Raw genomic sequence first — 8,729 nt, forward strand, 5'->3', positions numbered from 1 at the left:
CGGTATCAAAAGGCATACAGGGCATTGTAGGTGATGTTAGAAACGTTAGACGTTTACGAACAGGTTCTTTGCTTGTTGAGTGCAGTAGGGGGCAACAGACAACCAATCTCCTTTCAACAAAATCATTTGTAGGCATTCCAGTGTCAGTCTCTCCTCACTGTACTCTTAACACTAGTAAGGGTATTGTGACAAACCGTGATAGACTATTTGCTGATATGCTGGAAAGTGACATTGCCCCTGAGATGAAGGACCAAGGTGTGTTATTTGTCAAACGTTTCAGAACCCGAAGAAACAACCAGATCCAACAAACCAACACCTATTTATTTTCATTTTCCACTCCAACGGCTCCAAAATCAATAAAGGCCACCTACTGTCACATCAAAGTGGAAACGTTTATTCCTAATCCACTCAGATGTTTCAAGTGTCAAAAGTATGGTCACGGTGTAAATTCCTGCACATTGTCCGTTGTGTGTGCTCACTGCGGTGAGAAGATCCACACAACAGAAGAATGTGATAGTAATTACAAGAAATGCACCAATTGTTCAGGCGACAATTCGTCTTTCTCAAAAGAGTGTCCAAATTGGAAGTACAAGTTGGAAATAAACAAAATAAAATTTACTCAAAATATCAGCTTTACTAAAAGATATGACCAACAAGAAACATATGCTTCTAAAACAAAACCATCATCTGAACCATCCTCTAAGGCTTCTAAATCTTCTTCAGCTCCTCAAACAAACTTGACTTGGGTGCACACTGATTCCCCAGAGGATTTTTCACCCGCCATTTCCACTCAGACTGCTGAGTTACTTCCGCGCATGTCGCAAAGTCAATCAGGGCCAGCTTCGGATCATGATTCATCATCACAGCCACTTGCAAGGTCTCAATCTTTGTCAAATGTCCAACAAATTCCTAAAGGAAAAACTAAACCTATGCCTGATTCTTCAAAAAAGCAAAGTGGCAGAGCCCCAAAAGGGTCTGAAAACAGAATTAAGCTTTATAACAAATACGGATCACTTGAGGACATGGACGTGTCCGAAAACGTCCAGTCAAGGGCGCACAGCTTGTCGCCCTCAAAATAAGTGCGGGGTAGATCCCAATCAACCCGCCCCAACGATAATCCATTCCAAAAATATTGTACAGTGGAACTGTAGAGGCCTAAGGACCAATTTCAACGAGTTACAGCTACTTGTCCAGGATTTTGCACCATCGGCTTTCTGTCTCCAGGAAACCTATCTGAAGCAGACAGACACTTTTGATTTACGTCAGTTCATTGCATATAATTGTTTTTCAACGCCAGGTGATAGGGCCACTGGAGGGTCTTCAGTTCTTGTAAAGCAGGATGTTATCCATAGTCCTGTAACACTCACAATTAGTCTCCAAGCTGTTGCAATGAGACTAACTCTTAACGTTACCTTTACACTATGCTCTTTATATATTTCACCTTCTTCAGCACTCCAACAGTCTCATCTTCAAACTCTCTATGACCAGCTTCCTAAACCTTGTATTATAATGGGTGATGTCAATGGCCATAACCTGGTTTGGGGTGGTACAAATACAAACTCTAAAGGTAAAATACTGGAAGATTTTTATAGCCAATAATGATTTGTGTATATACAATGATGATTCAAGCACTTATCTGCACCCTGCAACTGGCACCTACTCTTCTCTGGATCTGTCTCTTGCAGACCCTTCTCTACTAAATGAATTTGAGTGGTCAGTCCACAATGACCTCTGTGGAAGTGACCACTTTCCAACTATCTTATTAGCAATTAATCCATCTGATTCTAAATCTTATACAAGATGGAATTTTTCCCAGGCAGACTGGTCGTTATATAAAACGTTATGCACATCTAAACTACGGCCGCAGTGTTTCAGTGATTTAAGTAAGTCTGATATATATAACTTACCGAATTATTTACCATTTGTAAATAATTAAACTTATGGTTTATTGCAATCTGCAAAACAACTAATTATCACAAACTACTCAATACGTACAATATGACAAAGCAGCCAAATTATCCAAGAATATATAAAGAATGTAAACATGACATGAATATGTACAATCACGAAAAGTATTGAAAGAGACTAACCTCTGGAAATGATCCCGACAGCTCCAACAAACTAAATATCTAAATCAAATCATCCAAATGTGCTTTGTGACCAGTAGAAATGTTAAAACTCAACTGCTAATAGACAGCAAACTTTCAACAGGGCACAGCTGGTAAGGTGACAAGGTTTGTGACAAAGGGATGCTAAGAGGCGCGCTTGGGCTGGTTATTGTGTGGCAGTAGTCAGTGTGATTGTAAGCTCAGAGAAAGGGGTTAGAGAAACTGAAGAGTGAAGTATATAGTGTTTAAAAATATGCTAAAGTGAATATTTAATTCAGTTAAAACTAAAGAATACAGACACAGAATGTTTACAAATATTTCATCTTGTCACATGTATTGTAAAATAAGCTCATAACGTGCACAAGATCATTGTCACGAGTTCTGTAAGTGGTGGAAATCAGACGAATGCTTAACAAAACTTGACACCACAAGGCAGCTGTTCACATGCAGGTTTGCAGTTGATTCCCCCAAGTTAATGGAGAAATCGATCTTTGATGTAACCATATATATATTCATAACATACTGTCAGTGTTGTAAGTCTAAACATTTCAAGAGAAATATACATTACAGAACCAATGTCACAGTTCTATAAATATTCATTATGCTGTAAGATGAAACTCAGAAAGGTGAACCATTCCATTCACAGCTGGAACCAATCATAATGTTCTCCGTGCTGTGAAAATGTTTATAAGTCTGTCGTGTTGATGGGTAAAACAGGTTTCCTGCGACTACCCACACGATTCAACATGAAGCTGTTTCTTCTGATGGTTCTTGGTAAGTTAGCCTATTGTGTGATAGAAAACATCTCTGGCCTTTGAAAACCACATCACACCTAATTTCATTATAGTCTGTTTGCAGTGAAAAAGTACCGATGAAGTTGACTTTACGCAAAAAAGTAAAACAAGTAAAGTGGAATTAAGATTGCGAATCCTCATAATTCGACCTGTAGATATGAACCTTTAAATCTCAAAATTTTAGTCCACCTTTTGGTTGAGCTGATTTTCTGTCTACACTGCCTTACAGGGCAAATGCTTGCACACAGAACGCGAACAACCTGCATAACTGAGGGAAACCCCACGAAAATGATATTTCGGGTTTGGGGCCACTAAATCAAGATCAAATCCTTCCAGACATCAGACTTTTATTTTTGTACGATGATGCATCTTGACGTACTTCTTGAGGACCTTTCCATGCGACTCAAATATCAAAGGAAAGCTGAAGCGAACGTATTGGGGTTGCATTGATGTCATTTCCTTGTGAGTAGCACGGAAAGTGTACTGATTATCAAATGGTTAGTAAGTGTTGAACATCAGCTATTGCTGACAGAAGCATTTAGTCATTCTTCACCTTCTAGAAGGATTACATCTTGGCATATGAAGACCATAACTATTTCTAAGAAGAACGATAACTTTCAGAAGGTTGAAGTTTCCTCCTGAGGGGGAATGTAGGCCTAACTTCATTCCAAATGTTTATTATGTTCCACGATTTCAATCGTGGAATATATGTAATTTTAGTGTTTGGCTAATTTGGCTAACACCGGAAAGGAGAATTTAAATCCAGCGAGGGACCATGCAGGTAGCAAAGTTAATTTTGGTGTTCCCTGGTATCTACCTGCAGTTACTGGTGATAAGAGTGTAATAAGTGTAATATGAAATCACAAGAAAGATTATTTTAATATTTGAAATAGGTTTTAGACCTAAATTTTCATGTCTTTCTAATACTTTTACTGTGTTATGTGACTGATATTTTTTATAGTTAACATAAGTCTTCTCTTTATTAAATGACTAACGTATTGTACAAGGTGATCTTAAATTTTAACCCACCAATACACTTATAATCAGTTCTCTTAGTTTTTGTTAGTGGTATCACATCGAGTGGTCAGACTCACGTTCCTGTGTATCGTATCGATGTCATTGATGTCAATGACTGAAATGTATCATCCAGTATTGATGAGAATGGCGTAAATCAATAAATAAAGAACCAAGAAAAGTACTGAAACATTTGTTTTCTCGCTTATTTGTTTCAGTTATTTCCATGGTACAAATGAATACACATTCTGGAATGGTAGATGGTGAGTAGAACAGCCTTTGGGTCAGTCATCTGCTCCTTTAGTCCTCAGAGACAGTATATTGAAGATACTAATCGTGTCTCCGCTAACAACACAATACATTGAGATTCTTGAGATTTATTTAGAAGTCGGTATTCTAATATACGCAAAAATAATATGGATGTCAACTTCTTCAATATTGTTTTTGCGACGTTTCTGGGCTATTCCTTGCCCCTTCGTCAGGTGGATGCTAACTAACAGTTAAAAAGGATATATACACTAGTAATGTACATGAAGGGAGAGTGAGGATTTTAGGCATGTATGTACGATTAAAACATAGCAGATGAAAAGAGGATTACAATATACAAAAGCTGGTATGGTGTTGTGACAATGGATTAAGCAACAGAAGCTAGTGTATTGGATTAGTGTACAATAGTGGGGGGTGATAGTCTACCAATATACAAAAGCTAGGATAAGATACTAAGGGTGGGATGATGCTGTAACAGTGGATTAGGAGGTGATTGGTGAAGCCTTGCATCTATTTCATTTCCCAGGCATTGGGTAGGTAAAACCCTTGGTCTCTGTTCATCCGTATGGCTAATCCCTTGATGTTGATAGCTTCTGAAATTGTGCGTCGTTGCCGATCATGGACGTTCGTGGCTATGATTGTAGTTGCTTGCCAGCCAATGGAGTGTAACAGATCGTTCACAATATGTTCAGAAAGGGCGGACTTTATTATCTGATTTCTCTACTGAAGTTCTGTGCTCTTTCAGCCTAATGTCAATGGGGCGAGATGTCTCTCTTACATAGTTGCTACCACAGTTACACATAGGCTCGTAGATGCAGCCCCTAGGCTTGTACGTTGTCTTGGTTGGTGTACATCTGCCATTGGCCTTCAGAATGGTCTTCAGTGTTTTGTTAGACCTGAAGGTCACGTCACATCTATCTCGGCAGTTTTTTTCAGCAGTCGACTGATGTGGTGGCTAATCTGACCTTGGTGGTAAATGTTAATTTTACCTGGGGATGGCTCAGGTTTTCGTTAGCGTTCTTCTTGCTGTTGCAGGCTTGATGATATGGTTCTGTCTAAAAGTTGTTTGGGATAGCCGTTGAGGTTGACGAATGTAGTTCTTAGATTGTCTACTTCCGTATGCACGTTTGCTGTGGGGTTGATGGTTGGAGAGGTACTGATTCTACTGGTCGGTATGGGTGGGTTTTCTGTAGACGTAGAAGGCCATGTTGTTGTGGGGAGTTCTGCAAGGACACATCTAGGAACGGTAGTTTCTCTTGGTCTTCTATTTCCATCGTGAACTATGGAGTAATCATATTGTTTAGTTCACTAAACCGTATAACCGGCGTGCCATTTTGAGAGAATTCTCTTCACAACATGCTTAAGATATTAAGTACGCAGTTTAAAGTGGAGAATATGATATCTAGAGAAGGCCCTTTATTCATGATCATATTTGGGTGTATCACATCAGAACATGTGCTGATACAGGTGTGTTTGTTTTTCAGCATCTGCCGTCGTGAGTGGCAGTAGTGAGTATGGCAGTCCAACAACACTTTATGAAAATATGGAAAGAAAAGCTCAAGATATTAGAAACGTGTCCTTTTTAATCACTCTCTCATTTTGACGATAGCAGGTTTTGTAGAAAGGTGAACTTAATGTGGTCATGTGTTATTAGACTTTTTGACTTCTACTTCGTCCTTATTCTTTTTACACTCTAAACATTGGAACCACAACATACTTACAGCACTTGACTTAGCTACAAGAATGCACATGTACAAAAAGTACAGTGCGTGAAATTTGATGGTAATTATACCATGTTGCACCTGCAGTTTGAAAACGTTTCGCATCTTTCCTTAAAGACAGCTAGAGATTAATTGGTAAAGTACTGTGTGATTAAGTCAACAAATCTTCGTCTTTAATGTTTTGACACTCTAAAGATTAGAACCAGAAGATAGTTACAGCTCTTGACTCAGCTATTCAGCAGACAAAAATATTTGTAGCAGTAGTAACTTAAAAACATAGGAAATATAGCCTCTATTTTACTTATTTCACTCTGTATTTGCTCTCTAACGTTTGTGTAGACAGATATTTTACAATGTAACTCTTTTCGTCACAATATGGCTAAAATACTGCCGACGCACTTATAACTATTGACTCGCTCATTCACTCTTATCAGTGAAAATTGCAGATCGGAAAGTTGATGATTTTCTTGTGGACGTGACTTAACAAAAGGAGTTTGAGCGTGTCTGCGGTAAATCACTCAGCTCAAGATGTCTTTCACTATTGCCATCAACATTCATGAAGGAGATGATATCATTGACTGCAGAGTTCCTCATCATACAGAATATGACACAGGTAAATTATCTTCCTTACCGTAAAACCAAAGTCGTTCACACACTGACCTCTTATGTACAGGAATTCCTTTTGGGAAGCGAAGCGGTGGTGAGGAGTTGACAGACCCTTCTGGAATACCTGATAATGGTCCCGAGGTAGAGAAATGACACCGAAGAAGAACTCCCGAACATGCTAACCTGTAGAGACTGAAATAAAGAATTATTGGTCCATGAAAACAGTTTGGTTTCCTTTTTCCGATGCAATGTTTTGATGTGCTACATGGTGTATGGTACAGCTTCGTGGGTTCCTGAATTACATTTACACGTTACACTAGTAAACTTATGGCATAATATAGACGTACTGCTCCAAGATTTGAAAAATATGTTGATTGCCAAGTTTCAACGCAAAATTGCTGAAGTACTATGTGCGAACCAGGAACCAACAGAGAAATGCGCCTTAAATAACAATCACAGCAAAAATAACTTCGTTTCTGTTTTTTGCGGAAAGCTAATGGATACTGGGTAATGTTTGTTTCTGCTAGGTTTCCGTTTCAGGAAACGCACAATGAGAGTTTCCGCATAGTTTCCACAACTGAAACTAACACGTCTTGGTATCCGTCATGTTTCCGTCAACTGAAACTTTAGTTGGGCGTTTCCACTTAGTTTCAGTTCACTGAAACCTCTATAGCTTGTGGATCCTGGATTAATTTGTTATATTTATTACATAATTATTTGAAGAGATAAAAACAAACTCTGGAAATGTTATGATTCAACTGTTTCATTTCTTGGAATAGTTCAGATTTTAATGCAAGAGGAGAACTGCAGTAGTACACAATTCTGAGCCATTCTGAAAGAGAATTCTCTCCACACAATCTCTGCTCAATAGGTAGGCACACTGAATGAAGACGATCGACTTTGCAGTGAGACACTTGACAGAGTGCTTTGTCCTTCTGTAGATGTTTGTTGGTGTATGCGAGTCCTGGTTGATATCTGGCAAAACATCTGAATCCGAATCAATCAGGCCCTCACTCACACTTTGTGGTGGTCGTAGGTCCCAAATCTTGCGCTGCTAATATCTTGGTCAATGTCTGGAAATGAAAAGGACATTTAATTTGAATCATGAACTCAACTGAGAAAATAAAATCACTGAAAGAAGGCTTGTAAAATCTAATATTTCCAATGAATGAAACGTAATTCACAGTAATATATATGATAACGTAGACAATATGTATTTAAAAATATCAAACGCATATTACAACTTTCTCACTTTCAGCTACAGTTACATGTATGATACATACATTAAATATATTAAGCATGGGTAGCAAAGTGACAGTGCAAACTCGTTTTACTGAAATCTAAAAATTCTTTGATGACTTACCTGATGAAAAATTGTCATCCATCCGAAACCTCTTTGCAGACAGATAAACATCTTGTCGTTACGGAGATGGAGATAACGTGCTTTTCTTGAAACAAACGTCTGGCAGAGAGGACAGAAGATCTGGAATTTAAAATATATGAATATATATTACGCTTGAATCCATGTACAGTTACATTTTGAGTGAGGTCAAAAAGGTGTATTCTATGTATCTACACAGTGTTTGCTTCATTGTAAAGGTTATATGAATAATATTTTTATTAAAAAAGATATTGCAGATAATATAGTGTAAATTATAAGACTTAGTACCAATGAAGGCCTCTTGTCATTCTCCAAGTTTGTTGGTCCACAATCCATATCTGTAAATCAAATAATTGACACAATGATTCTTTCAGAACTATGAAACGTGAGGTGTGATGATAATGTCAGTGTATTGTAGGGCTAACACTTGCAACATGTAATATTGAACATGGTTTTAATAGTTGTAAAATAAATATTAAATCATCGAATTGATTAGTGAGTGAGTGAGTTAATGTTTAACGGCACATCGGCAATATTGCAGCCATATCGTGACGAGAACCCATAATAATATACCTAATTGAGAATGGTAAAAAAACTGTCAACGAAGGACAGTAAAACAACTAGACTATCACAGACAGACATGTAAAACTAGTAATTAGATCTAAAAAAGTTAACTCTAGAGGACGATACAATTTAAAAACAGGCTATAGACCGCCAACAACTGAGGGAAGATCACCATACCAGGGTCCATGGGGACTCACAGTACCTTTGCTACCTACATGGACCCTAGCTGGATTTACACCATCCTTTCAGCCGTTGGCGATTGTGCAAAAGTTTA

The 8,729-nt window shown here is 38.1% G+C and overlaps 1 long non-coding RNA gene across 1 annotated transcript; it reads left to right on the forward strand.

Annotated features, from left to right (window-relative positions):
- Positions 1-4,133: 4,133 nt before the first annotated feature.
- On the forward strand, positions 4,134-6,714 carry LOC137262117 (uncharacterized). Its single transcript, XR_010954888.1, has 3 exons — positions 4,134-4,179; positions 5,668-5,691; positions 6,578-6,714. It is a non-coding gene; the product is annotated as an uncharacterized lncRNA (long non-coding RNA).
- Positions 6,715-8,729: the final 2,015 nt, after the last annotated feature.

Source organism: Haliotis asinina, chromosome 14, assembly GCF_037392515.1.
Source record: "Haliotis asinina isolate JCU_RB_2024 chromosome 14, JCU_Hal_asi_v2, whole genome shotgun sequence".
Classification (NCBI taxonomy): Eukaryota; Metazoa; Mollusca; class Gastropoda; order Lepetellida; family Haliotidae; genus Haliotis; species Haliotis asinina.